General features: G+C 45.2%; 1 protein-coding gene across 23 annotated transcripts in view; it reads left to right on the top strand.

The window, feature by feature from the left end:
• Lrrfip2 (LRR binding FLII interacting protein 2) overlaps window positions 1–14,222 on the top strand; it is a 120,108-nt gene that overhangs the window by 25,364 nt on the left and 80,522 nt on the right. The window lies entirely within an intron of this gene.

Below are 14,222 nucleotides of genomic sequence, written 5' to 3' on the forward strand. Positions count from 1 at the left end.
GGGAGAGACACGTGCGTGGAGAAGAGAGAGAGAAGAGAAGAGAGAACCGGGAATATGGCGCTCCGCTTTAAAAACCGGCTGGGGGCGTGGCCAAGTCACGTCACTACTCCGCGCGTGTGCGTAGATCACATGGTCACGTTGCGCGCTTACGTGGCCATGTAACGTCACGGATCCTGGTTACGCAAGACGCCTTGACCGGAAATGGCTATCTTGACCTGGAACTGGCTAGGCGGAGGTGTCCAGGTCCGCCGGGTATCCTGGTTACAAGAGACGCCTTGACCCGGAAATGCCTATCCTGACTGGAATTGGCTAGGCGGAAGTGTCCGCCTGGTATATGCGACCATGGGGGCGTGTTGTGAACCCTTCATTCCCGACTCTTTCCTTTTTAAAAAAGAAAAAATTGTGGTTGACTAGGTATGGGGGCAACGTTTCTCTCAAAGACTGCTTCCAGCTGAATAGTGGGCGTTGGTTGGCTCTTGGGGGGGGGGGTAAGGGGTATCTTGTGAAGTCCTGGGATGATGGTGGAGGTCCTGGAATGACGTTCTGCCGTCTCCTCGTTCTGCAGCTGTCCATCCGTGCTGTGGTTGGGGACTTCCTGTGCTGCAGCTGGGGACCTTCTGTTTGACAAGATACTGTTGACATAGAAAGAGCTTAGAGAGAAAGAATCATTATTATTTTATTTTGGAGTTGGCATTTGTCTGAGGTAGATTTGGCCTGCCCAGATAGAGGCATGTGACATTTACCTGAGGTAGATCTGGCCTTAGTACTCTGTTTAATTTCCATCTGAGACAAGCCTCATTAGAAGTAGTTCATTTAAGGCACCTGTTTTCCTTATTAGGTTAGCGCTTAGGAAACACAGGTGATCAGTTGCTGAGTATTGAACAATGACAGATTGTTGTATTACATTATTCCTTACCGCCTGGATATTTTTGATGGTCCTTTTTGCCTCCGGCTCTGTGTGGCCCTGGTTGGGAAAGGAGGGTGTGATACCTTATTCCTCTGGAATTGGTGACAAGGCAGTGGATCCTGATGTCCTCTGGAGCTTGAGAGTGAGAGGCCCTGTTTGTTTCACTGTATATGAAGAGAGATTTTTCTGGGATGGAGGTGAGATAAAAGGTTTTAGGTGAGACAGGTGGACCCAGTGAGGAAAGCCCTCGAGTTTAGCAACTGTAGGGGTTACAAGAATTACCTTGAAGGGTCCCTGCCACTTAGGGGAAAGGGGTAAAGGGCGCTGGCCTGGAGGAAATAGAAGAACCTGATCCCCAATGTGTATTGGAGATGGGCAAGGATTGTCACGCGGCTGAGGCAGTGAACAGTCCGCATAGCTCCATAGAATAGACCTTAGATGACATAAAAGAGGAGTTAACAGACTATCTGGAACAGTTGGAGGCTTGGAAAAAGACCTGGTGTTAGAACTGGTCTGAGGAGATATTTAACTTTTCCTGACAGTGGGCATATGGGTAAAATCGAGCTGTAGCCCTGAGGAGGTGGGAAGCCTCCAGCATGGCCATTATATGGCCTGAGTTAGACACGGATCCTCCTTTTGCTGTGAGAAGTCGACGCTCCCTCCAAATAGCAGCGTGGGACAGGAGGATATGAAAAGCATATTTGGAGTCTGTAGAGTTAGTGGCTAGGAGGAGAAGTAGGAGAGCTGCTGGCGTGTCTGGGAGGAGGCGAATGTGTGGAGCAAAAGAAATGGACGCTCCTACCTTAGCTAGGAGATCCCTCCCCATTAAAGGTACAGGGCAGCTTGGTACCACTAAGAATGTGTGTGTGAGAGGGATGCCTCTGAAAATACAATTGATTGGTGGTGTCTGATGAGGCAGGTAAGGCTGTCCTCTGTACCCGACAATAAAGGAGGTGGCATCCCAAAACTCCCAGGACTGAGTCAATGGCTCTGGTGTCCAGAAGGAAAGAAACGGATCACTTCCCTGTTGCGTTCTGGGTTCCCTGCCATGTCTGTAGCCAAGCCTAGGTCTGTTGGAGGTCTTAGCTTGATGTACCCATGCATCTTGGTGCCTGGGGGCAGTCAGCTGACTCTTTGTCTTTCTAGGCGGCACTTTTAACAAGGCTGTTGATGGCCTGGCAGGGCATTCGCTAGCCCGTGGCCGTTTGGAAGTCAGTGAGTGCCAGCACTTGGCAATTTTGTTTTCGGGCTTTTATCTCTTCCCTGGCACACCTTAAATGCCACAGGTGACTCTTTTGCCTGTGGGGTCAGAAGCCTTGCTCTCCAGATGCTTAAGTTTTAGTTGGGGAGGTCTGGGGAACAAGAGATAGATTTTCGTCCTTATCCTGAATTATTTACTGGTTTTAGGGCAGCCTTACGGAGGCCTGTCAGGAGACAGGTAATAAACCTATCTCTGGCTAGACAGCCACTCTGGGTGTTGTAGTCCCAGTGTGGTTCTCGGTCAGGAACTGCTTCAGCTCCTGGGGGGAGGGGTGAAAGGTTAGTTTGATGAATTTCGACTGCATGAGTCCTAGCCTGCTCCCATACACACCTGAGCTCCTCAGGAAGTGATGAAATGTGAGACTATAAGATTGAGTTATATATTGAAACTGTTTAATAAAGGAAGCAGAATTAGATGTATAAGAACCCAGCTTACTTTCTATCTGAGAGAGTTCTGTTAGAGAGAGAAAGGATGGAACATGAATTTTAATTATTGGTTCCTTAGCAAGATCTAGAGTCAGAGATTCCAGAGTCAGAGAATCCTCTGGTTTACGTACAGCTAGGAGCATATGAGCAGGAGAGAAGGAAATGAGAAGAGACAGTTTATCATTGAGAAAGAAGAAAGCAACTCTTTCCATCTGCCTGAACGCCGACAGTGATTGGATAGCTCCTGTAAAATATCGGGATCCAAGGAGCCGCTCGGCGGCCATTTTTTGTTATTTTCTAAAGCATACTTTGGCCACTTTTTTGAACATAGACGAGTTAGCTTAGAAATCTTTATGTAAGGCATTAAACTGAGAGGTTTTAAAGCTTCAACAAGACAGCCTAATGGAGAGGAAGGACTAACAGGGTTGGAAACCTTGTTTCCCATGTCTGCAGCGGAGAGGCAGAAAAACAATAAAAAAAATAAAAAATAAACGTGATCCGGAGCCAAGACCCCAGGCGTCCCCAAGGTCAAGGGCGGATACCGGGTGCAGACTGCTCCTTGACTCGTCAGCCACAGAAGCAGGGTCCCCCTCCACAGTGAGGAAAGGATTCCCCGGGAATCCAGACAACGTTTGCCCCTTCGTCAAGGAGATGGACGTGCCGGCTTAATGTGGCTCCCAGGACGCACCAACGGCGGTGGCCCTAACGTGAGAAATATCTCAGGCTGCAGACGTGGGAGACGGCTAGAAAAGTTAGGCCTTTGATAGGGGCCGACCGTAGCCAATGAAGACCGTGGTGGGGGGTTCCCCGGTCTCAAGAATACGTGTGAGGCGCCGGATGATCAACGGTCGTTCTCACAGATTCAGGAAACCGTTTACGCTGGCCGAAAAATGGAGAAACTCACCAATCGAAGAAAGCGGTGTTGGATGCAATTTGGATGCGGTTCAGGCAAATGGAGAGCGGTCTGTCGCCTACGGAGCAGATTACCCAGTTCACGGGTTTCCAGGCGCAGGGCGCCCTGACGCGCCCGCTCGGTTTCGGCACCAAAATGTTAGTTATTTAGCTGCGTTGTGTTCTTACCCTGCAAGGAAGTGTCACGAAACACGACAGAATCCGCTTATAGAGTTTATTAGAGATAAAGGGATAGAGTGCGCAGGCCTGTGGGAGAGACACGTGCGTGGAGAAGAGAGAGAGAAGAGAAGAGAGAACCGGGAATATGGCGCTCCGCTTTAAAAACCGGCTGGGGGCGTGGCCAAGTCACGTCACTACTCCGCGCATGTGCGTAGATCACATGGTCACGTTGTGCGCTTATGTGGCCATGTAACGTCACGGATCCTGGTTATGCAAGACGCCTTGACCCGGAAATGCCTATTCTGACTGGAATTGGCTAGGCGGAAGTGTCCGCCTGGTATATGCGACCGTGGGGGTGTGTTGTGAACCCTTCAGTGGGAAGGTGCCCTGTGTCTGTCACAGTGGAGGGTGGTGTGAGAAAGGTGCCTGTGTCTGTCACAGTGGAGGCTGGTGTGGGAAGGTGCCCTGTGTCTGTCACAGTGGAGGCTGGTGTGGGAAGGTGCCCTGTGTCTGTCACAGTGGAGGCTGGTGTGGGAAGGTGCCCTGTGTCTGTCACAGTGGAGGCTGGTGTGGGAAGGTGCCCTGTGTCTGTCACAGTGGAGGCTGGTGTGGGAAGGTGCCCTGTGTCTGTCACAGTGGAGGCTGGTGTGGGAAGGTGCCCTGTGTCTGTCACAGTGGAGGCTGGTGTGGGGAAGGTGCCTGTGTCTGTCACAGTGGAGGCTGGTGTGGGAAGGTGCCCTGTGTCTGTCACAGTGGAGGCTGGTGTGGGAAGGTGCCCTGGCAGTTGTGGGTAGAGGCTGAGGATGCTAAACTTCCCAGTGCACAGCCCAAGGATTAGCAGGGATGAGGCTGAGAACCCTGATGGCAGACTCTCATAGATTATGCTTAGGAGATGTAGTCTGTACTAAAAGCAATGGGGGAAATGTTGGCGGTGTTTTGCAGGGAGTGACGTGATCAAGAGGATGGCTTATTATAGGTTGGAGATTGTATCAGAGAAGAGACATTGGTGGTTGCAAGGAGATGAGTCATGAAGCACAGGTAGTGGGGTGGTTGTAGTGGAGAGATAAGTAGTTGGTGCTTGTGAATGGCTGTGGACGGGTGGCAGAGGCAGGACTCTGGCGAATACATCTGGATAGATGGTAGGGAGCGGCAGAATGAGGGGAAGAGCATGCCTGCATGTTGGCACGTGTTTGTTGTATTTCATGTGGCTATGAGATGCCCACGTGAAATTTTCAGAGGGTGGTCTGAGAATACGGACAGTGAGTTCAAAGGCAAGAGGTGGGCTTTAGCAGATTCTTGATACTTGAATCTGCTGTTGGTACATTTAAGTTACTGAATGTTGTGTGGACGTCATCATCTAGGGAGAAAGGGAAAGATGGGTTCTCTTCACTTGAGTCCTAAAGAGTTCCAGGTCAAGTTTTATCTTAGACCTATTTTTTACTTTATGTATTTGATTCAGATCATTCTGTGCAAATTGGATTTGTCAGAAAAATAATTCCATATGATTCAGAATTACTCCTACTTGTAATTTAAACATGTTCTCAATGTTGGTTTACAGAATTTATAAATGATTATGAAACAGGAGTCATTTTTTCAGTTATGAGAAGTGAATGTTTTTTCATTTCTTCTCAATTAAAAACAATCAAAGTCCTGCCTTTCTGCTTACTGATTACTTTACTAGCACGTCCTCTGAAAGAGCAGGCCAAAGTTGTGACTTTACCCAGAATTCTTTCAGGTGCCTTGGTACACGAGTGGAGCCAGTCTCTGCTTCGCCCTTACCCTCAGCTGAGGAGAGAAGGGAGAGATGGAGCTGGAACACCTCTTTCTCAAGGTCTACCCACCTCCTGCTGACTTGTCCCTGGTCCCGGGAGACCAGCCAGTGCTGCTCTCAGTACCTCACTGTCCCCTGTCCCGTTTGCCGCTGTCAGACATTCCCTGCCCTTCCCTTTGCCATTGTGTCCTTCAGTACAGTACTGTGACCGGGAAGACTCCCCACAACTCCTGTATGGTGACCCACATTCCCTCCCTGGCTTCAGTTGTATCATTGAGGATCTAATGGTTTGCTTTTCTTGGGCTATTTATTGGTTGGTATTCAGACCTCAGTAGTTAAACTTCTTAACCTTAGATTTCCTTTCTAATTTGGTAACATTGTTTTTTAAAGATTGTTTTTATTGTCAAAAGGTCTCTGGTAAAAAGATGGAACAGTTGTTTGATATTAGGAAATTTGAGTTAAATTTTCTAGATTTTATTTATTTATTTATTTATTCATTTATTCATTCACTCATTTATTTATTTATTCATTCATTTATTTTTTGGTTTTTCGAGACAGGGTTTCTCTGTGTAGTTTTTGGAGCCTGTCCTGGATCTCGCTCTGTAGACCAGGCTGGCCTGAACCCACAGAGATCTGCCTGGCTCTGCCTTCCGAGTGCTGGGATTAAAGACGTGCGCCACTGCCACCCAGCTAGATCTTATTTTTTTGGTTTTATCTAATACACATTAGTGCTTATGTTCAGAAAAATTTAAATACTTGTCCTCATGTACCAAAAGCTTCTTTAAAAAAATGGTTAATACAATACATTTCAAGATCTAATTAAGAAAAATGATATTTCACATTTTGGATTGAAGGGAAGTTGCTAGGAACATGGAGTAATAACTTTTATTTGTTAATTTGGAAACCATGGCAACACAATAAATATTATGTCTCTTAATTTGTCTTTCAGTGTTCTTTTGGCCTGAGTGCTATGGAAGAATAAACAAAGTTAACACAGTAAATGCTGAGTATGAGCTACCTGAGTTAGTCATTTTTCTTGAGTGTTTCACGTTTTTTTTTTTTTTTTTTTTTTTTGTGTGTGTGTGTGTGTGTGTGTTTGAAACACAGTCTCATTATATAACCCTGTCTGACCTCAAATTTATGATCTTCCTATCTCAAGCTTCCAAGTGCTGGTATGGTAGGCCCATGCCTTCCCACACCTAGTGAGTGAGAAAAGATTCACTCCAGGTCAGGCTGGCCTCAAACTCATAGTGGCCCCCATGCCTCAGTTCTCCGATTTTTGTTCTTTGAATCTCAAGTATCTTTAGGTACAAAGATGTGAAATAAATGTGGAGAACTGCTGGGCTAGTAGCTCATTGTACGGTGTGTACAATGGGAGGAGGTGATGCTGGAGGAATGGGGCCACTCAGGAAGGGATTTTTCTGCTGAGGAATTGGAATTGACTTTGAAAGCTGTGGGGTCATAATCAGATTTGACTTCCAGGGTAATAACCCGTAGTAGTAGCTACCATGGATGTGTCTGGAGGAGAGGTCACAGTGAGAAAGTGGCTTGTGCATCTTGTTGGGAGATGATGAGAGCTTGAGGAGGTGGTGACAGGGAAAGGAGACTTTGAGGTTTGGCAAAAGTGTAGAGCCTTGTGGATATCGGGTAGGTGGGACATAGGGACTGAGTTGTGGAGGGAAGCTAGGAAAGAGGGAAAGAGTCTTCATTTCATCTTCTGGGTAATGGGTCAGTAACAGAAGCTATAAACAGAAGGCAACTTAAAGGGAAGATTATGCATTTCATTAGGGATTTATTGAGTCTGAAGTTCTTGTGGGACACTATCCATTTTTAATAGCCTATTAGGTCAGGATGGTGGAGAAAAGCCTGTCTTGGACATAAAGATTTGCTGACTTTTATCAACTGAAGTCAGTATCACCCAGGAGAGAAGACAGAATTAAAAAAGCAGGAGGGTTCAGCCCAGAAACTCTGGTTCTGTTCAAACTTGAGGGATCTAGGAAAGAAATGTGTCTACACAGGATTCTGAAGAGGGACATTAGAGAACACAGAGGAAAACCAAAGGCATTAGTGCTGCAGGATGCCAAGAGCTTTCAAGAGGAATGAGGGCTTAGTGATGCCAGCTCTCCAGAAAGAAGTGAGATAAGAACTTAGAAATTCCACTGGGTTTGGTAGTTAGAGGTCATTAGTGACCTTTGCCTGAGTAGTTTCAGTCCAGTGATTTGGGCAGAAGCCAGACTGTAGTCATTTGAACCAAGTGAGAAGTGAGGAGGGAGGTATGTGAAAACGTGGCTGCAAAGAGAAGACTATATTTGAGCTGGGCAGGGGACTTGTTACTCACCTTTTAAAGATGGGAGAGACCTTGGACCTAAGGTTGATGAACCAGTAGAAGGAGAAGCTGAAGACAGGAAAGGTGGACAGTTGGGCAGGGTCCTGGGTGGGTGAGTCCTGTATGGCAGTTTGGAGGGGATGTGTTGAGAGTGGTGGGCTTGGAGCAGCATTGACCCAAAACAGTGGGACTTCAGAGAGAGGAAGAGGGAGAGCATAGGAACTGGGAGGGCTGTCCTGGACAGGATGATGTGGAGGGAGGGCCTTCTTCAGGCTACCACCTGTATATTCTACTTGAAGCGCATTCTTAGACACATTTGAAAGATTCCTTCTGTTGTGGAAAAGCACTGGCCCAAGAGCAGAAATACCTCATATAGGAGAGAGAAGAAAAACTATATTGCAAAACTTTCTCCTTGGAGAATGAAAACCATTAACATTGTATTTTTTAGAAACTTTCCTCTTCTGGTTTATTTAAAACAGTCTGTAGTAGTATGACACAGTTTTGATTGGTACTATTTTGTTTCTGAAAGCCTCAGTGGTTCATTGCATACTTAGAGTATATGTCTTAAAAGCAAAACAAAAACACGTATCTGTTTGTGTTCACTAGGTACTCTTCATAACTTTATGGACCTACCCCAATTTATAGAATTCTTGTATGTCTTGTGTTGGTTAACTCTTTTGCCTCTGAATTGTTAGATACTAGATTCAGACTGTTTTTAACAAACATACCTTTGTTCCCATACCAGAATAGTAGTCTCAAGTAAGATGTGCAGGAAGGATTTTATCAAAGAAAACAGTGAGCATTGCCCAGCAGATGAAGCAGGCCTTCCTTTATTGTCTGGCCAGTGAACACAGTCTATAACAGGATTGACAGACCTTAGGGGAGCCTCTGATTGGAGGAATGCTGCAGGGAACCACAGCAAATTTAACCTAGTCCCCATACCTGCTAAACTGAAGCAGTTAGAGAATGCAAATTTAAAATGCAGAAAGCTTGCGAATGCTTCTGGTTTGAGAAGTTTGGCTGTGCTTGTTTCTTGGGGTTTCAGTAGGTTGACCCTATTGTAGATAGCGGGTAGTCTCTAGGAAGGAAGAAACTGAAATTAGAATTAGAAAGCTTTAAAGGCTCTAAGGTAAAAGTGGTAAGAGCTATTGGGAAGTGTGTGTGTGTGTGTGTGTGTGTGTGTGTGTGTGTGTGTGTGTGTTTGTGTGTCTGTCTGTTGGAAGGAAACAAGGGATGGACTTAGGAAGCTAAGGGGTCCTGAGACTTGGGATTCAGTGGGGTGGTGTGGGCTCCATTGCTGGAGACTGGGGACTTGGGAAGCGAAGCTGCCCACTGGTGAGGGTGGAGCTGGTTTCACTCACTCTAGGTCTACACTAGCTCATTCACTAGGTGGTAGAAGTGGAGACTTTGATTATGGCTGCGAAGTCAGAGCTTGTGATGCCGGATTTGAGTCCTTCTCATTGGCTCAGAGCTGAAACTACAATCAAAGATGAGAACAAAGGCTGAGCATAGTAAAAGGAGATTGTCTATATCTGGGGTAAAGGAGTGGTCCTAGAACCGATAGGACCAAAACAGTGCTGTTCCAAAGAGAAGAGAACCGGGGCTAGTTGAAAACCACCCAAAGCAAACCTCTGGTTTGTCTGAGGAGGTGGGCTCAGACTTGGTGTATAAATGGACAGGTTGGAGTAGCGTGGTTAAGAGTATGGAGTACAGTGTGAGTCTTAGGATGTGGGTCTTGGCTTCAGTATTTGCTATTAGGTGATACTATTAGCACGGTATTTGTCTTTTGCATCTCAGAGATTGATTTTGTGGATTAAAAGCAACCAGTCATCCAGCCTTGCTAGTACTCAAGTGCCGCAATCAGGGCAGTGTGAGATCTCATTTGCCCACTCTTTGGAAAGTGTGGCTTTTGTTTATTTGTTTGAGATGGAATCTTGCTTTGTTGTCCTTCAAATTCCTGGGCTCAAGATCCTCTGGCCTCAGCCTCCAGACTAGCTGGGACTACACTTGTGCCCCACTGTGCCGGGTGTAAGTTTGGGTTTTGATTGTGAGGAGATTATTCTGATACTATTGTTTAATTTTAGGTAAGGTTATCCCTTAACAGAGTTACTACAGTTTGAATTGGATTCTGATCTGTTTTCATAAGCGTAATTCTCAGACTGTGTTCCTGGACCATGATGTTTAGTTAGTTAGGGGTTATTTAGTAATTGGTCCAAGAAATGCTATATATTCTCTGCCCCTCTTTGAGATCCCTAATGTTTGTTATTAAATATTCTGACTTAAAAAGAAGTTCAGTCCAATATTTCCTAAATCTTCTAGGTCATAAACTCTCCTTTCTCCAGTTTATAAATTAAACTTTGTAAACTAGAATTTTGTATATTTTAGTATTTGTTTAGCTTGAACTCTGTCTCTCTTGCTGTTTGTCTCTCTCTTTCTGTATGTGTGTTTGTGTGTACTTGTGTGTGTCTTTGAGACAGGCTCTCATGTAGCCCAGGCTGGTCTCCAACTCACTATGTCGATAAAGAGGCAGACTTTTGATCTCCTATTATTGCCTCCTGAGTGCTTGGACTGCAGGTGTGTGCCTTCACACCTTGGAACTTAGGTGGATTTTGTTGCATTCAGTCTTATCTACTCAGAAAACTTAAGGTATAAGTCAGTGGGCCGGAGAGATGGCTCAGTGGCTAAGAGCACTGAGTATTCTTGCAGAGGGTCAGGGTTTGATTCTCAGCACCCACATGGTGGCTCCTAACTCCAGTCTATAACTCCAGTCTCAGGGGAGCTCACACCTTCTTCTGGCCTCTGTGGGCACTGCATGTGCATGGCAAAACACCCATACACATAAAATAAAGATAAAGGTAAAGCTGTGTGGTGTGGCACATACCTTTAATCCCAGCACACACAAAACAAATCGATATAATTCAGTGACCAACACATGTGGCCTTTTAGGATGTTGCATGCTTTTAAAATCTGCTTACTGGAATGTGCAATCGCCATCTTTTATCTAATTGCAAAACATTTCATCAGCTCCTGAGAACGCCCTTCTTAATTAGCAGTTCCTCCCTTTCTCTGTCTTCCCTGGCAACCAGTAGTCTAGTTTCTGTCTGTGTAGATTTGCTTATTCTTGGTGTTTTATATAAATAGAATCACGGGTGTCACTTTTCATTTCTGTCGTCTTTCACTTAGCAAAGTGTTTTCAAGGTTTATCCATGTTGCAGTCTGTATCACTCTTGTGTTTGTTTTTATGGCTGAGTAGTATTCCATTCAATGGATCCTCCACATTTGTTTATCCATTTACCAGCTGTCAGAATGTTGGTTATTTCTGCATTTTGACTGTTATGAGCAAAGCTGTTGGAAACATTTGTGGGGACATATGTCTTCATCTACCTTAGGTACACACACATCTAGAGTGGGTGATGGGTTTCTGATAACTCTGCATTTAAATTGGAGAAACTGCCACACTTTTTTCAAGCAGCTGGACCATTGTATGCCTCCAGCAGTGCTGTGTACATTCTAATCTCTCCACATTCTTGCCAGCTCTAGTTACTTTGGTTTAAAAAATAATTTGTTTTATTACAGCCATTCTAGTAGCTGTGAAATGGTGACTCAGTGTCTGTGAAGTCTTTTACCCTCTTTTTCCCCCTTTCTCATTAAACTTTTTTTTTCCTTTTTAAACAAGTTTCAAAATTTGTGACACGTTTTTGGTCAAGTTCTTTCCAATAATGAGCACCGACTGAAAACAAACAGCAGTAATGACTCAAAACTTCCACATTCAGACAAACAAGTGTCCACACAACATTCTTTCTTTCTGAAGATTTTTCCAGACCAGGCTTCTATGAGATGTTCTCTTTCCACCAATTGGGTGACAAGTGTTAGAGATGAATCTCAGCCTGCCCCTGAGCTCCCAGAGCACAGTTAGTGGCCTTCCTAGCTCTGGCACCTTCTTGGAGTATAGTCAGTCAAGTGTCTTAACACACGGAATTGCCGGGGACCTTACTGATGCAGCTGCACCAGCTCTCTGGAACTGAGGACTGCCTTCCAGCTTTGCACCGGAATGTCGATGACTCTTTCTTCTCTTCAGCAAACTTGCAGGCAGTGAGCTGGGTTAGAGGCCAGTGGAGGGGCAGAGCCTGCACTGGTTTGCCTTGGATGGTTCAGGATAAAATCATGAACAGTGAGGACAGCTACTTCTAGTGACAGGTCATTGTTTTGCTGTCACTTGCAGCATTTCCAGGACAAACATTTGATGGACAGCTCTTTCAGGAGTAGCTTCACTCAAAGCCTCGGTGCATTTCAACACCCTGAACTTCAGTTGTGACGTTGGCTGGAGAAAGGGAGCGACCATCCTGTGGTTGAGAACTCCAGTTTCCTTAGCTCACAGGGACCATGCCCACACCACCAGTCCTGTAGACACTGTGAAGGGCAGGCAGGCACAAAGGCTTGCTGTGGACAAGTTGGTGGCAGGACACAGTCTATACCTGGTGTGGTTCCACTTGCACTGCCACCTTGCGAGTGACATTCCGTCCTGTGACAAGGCATGTTAGCACTTGACTTAGGCCAGGAATTTGCCCAAATGCTGCAGTGTGAGGGTTGTAGCTCATTTCTTAGTGTAAGAGCTGCCTTCCTAAAAGGCTGTTCCTCTTCTGACTGTTAGTGTTTCATAACAAATGTATAAGCTAGAAGGTATGCTCATGTGCCTGCCAGCTTTTTTTAAATTTCAAGACAGGGCTTCTCTGTGTAGCCCTGGCTGTGGGAACTCACCCTGTAGACCTGCCTGGCCTTGAACTCAGAGATCCATCTGCCTCTACCTCTCAAGTGCTGGAATTAAAGGCATGTGCCACCATCATCCAGTGGTCTGCCAGTTTTTTGAGAGACCAGCTTTGAATTTGCCAGCGTTAGCAGCAAAAATCAAGACAGCATAAGCATCTGTAATGATGGCACCTGTCACCACATTTTCTATAAAAGTCTATGTCGGGAGCATCAGTGGTGGTCACTCAACACTTGACAGGGATGTCACTGGTGAGGGCTGCTCATGCTCAGCCCTCACTTTATCCTAAGACCCAGACACACTTGAAGGAGCTCTTTCCCATCTCAGCGCTACTTCACAAAGCTTTCACTTTTTTTGAGATTGATTTTATTTTATGTGTCTGAGTGTTTTGCTTACATATATGTATAATACACCACATGTGTGCCTGATGCCCAACGAAGTCAGAAGAGGATGTTAGATGACCTGGAACTAGAGTTACAGATGGTTGTGAGCCGCCAGGTGGGTGCGCAGGAGTAACAGAGCTCCTAACCACTGGACTCTCTCTAGCCTGTGCTTCACAGAGTTTTAAATGTTTTCTTTTTCTTTTGTTTTTGTTTCACCACATTTGCAGATCAGTTGGGCAGTAGTGTTAGACCAGCCCAAGTCTACATGTGCACTAATATCGAGGTTGGTAGATGAATCTCCTTTCCCATTTTGATTTAGGTAGTTTTCATGGCATCTGTGTTCTGGTAGCAAATCCATTGCAGAAACCTTAGAGGTCTTTTGTTTTTGTTTTTGTTTTTCCTCAGTGAGATCTCTTTCTCTGTTCCCCTGCTGCAGGACCTGAATGACTGAGTTCAAGTGGTCCTTCTGCCTTAGCCTGCTAAGTACTGAGACTAACTGAGATTACAAGTTCATGTCACAACAAGACAGACTCTACTTAGTCCAAACTAGCCCAGACTGGCTTCAAATTCACAACTCTCCTGCCTCAGCCTCCTGAGTGCTGGGATTATAGTCACGCACCATCATACCCACCTCCAGTATGGTTTTAATTTACATTTTTCCTAATGACTAATGGTGTCTAGGAGGTTTTTAGTTTTGCTGTTGTATATTCATTTTCACTGAAGTGTCTATTCAAATCCAGTTTAAGATTGAATTATTGCTCCCCCTGATTTTGCAGCTTTCATTTCCTCAAATTCCAAATGTCCATAATGAGAAGTTGTGATGATAAAGGAAAACAAAAATCCCTAATAAAAACTCACAAGACCATAGTTCCCCCCATGGGTCTTCCCTGTTCCTAGAAGTGCTTTCATTGTGATTGTGATGGTTCTTAAGTCAGGAGTGGATAGTCTGTAGGTTCAGAAGGCTTATGAGTTTGAGGTGACCAAGAGCTAGGCTTTTTGTTGCCATTTTGTTTTCTCTTTGCCCCCAGATTTAGTCAGAAACGTAGTTAAACTCTGTCCAAGTTGTTTTTACTTCTTGTGTCGCTGTGGTTCCTACTCTTGAGTTTCTGCACCTGCTCAGTGGGATACTTGCGTCTCCTAGTTGAAAGCACAACAACCAGCATCTCTTCTAGAAATGTGGTCCTGTGACCTGGCTGCACAGGAAACGTCTCAACCTGAATTTCCAATGCCTCATTTTTTCTTTTATTAGTGTTAGAAGTTGGGGTCATTTTACAAAAAAGAACATAAATGATTCAAACTTCTGAATACTTACA

The sequence above is a fragment of the Peromyscus leucopus genome, chromosome 7, assembly GCF_004664715.2.
Source record: "Peromyscus leucopus breed LL Stock chromosome 7, UCI_PerLeu_2.1, whole genome shotgun sequence".
Lineage (NCBI taxonomy): Eukaryota > Metazoa > Chordata > Mammalia > Rodentia > Cricetidae > Peromyscus > Peromyscus leucopus.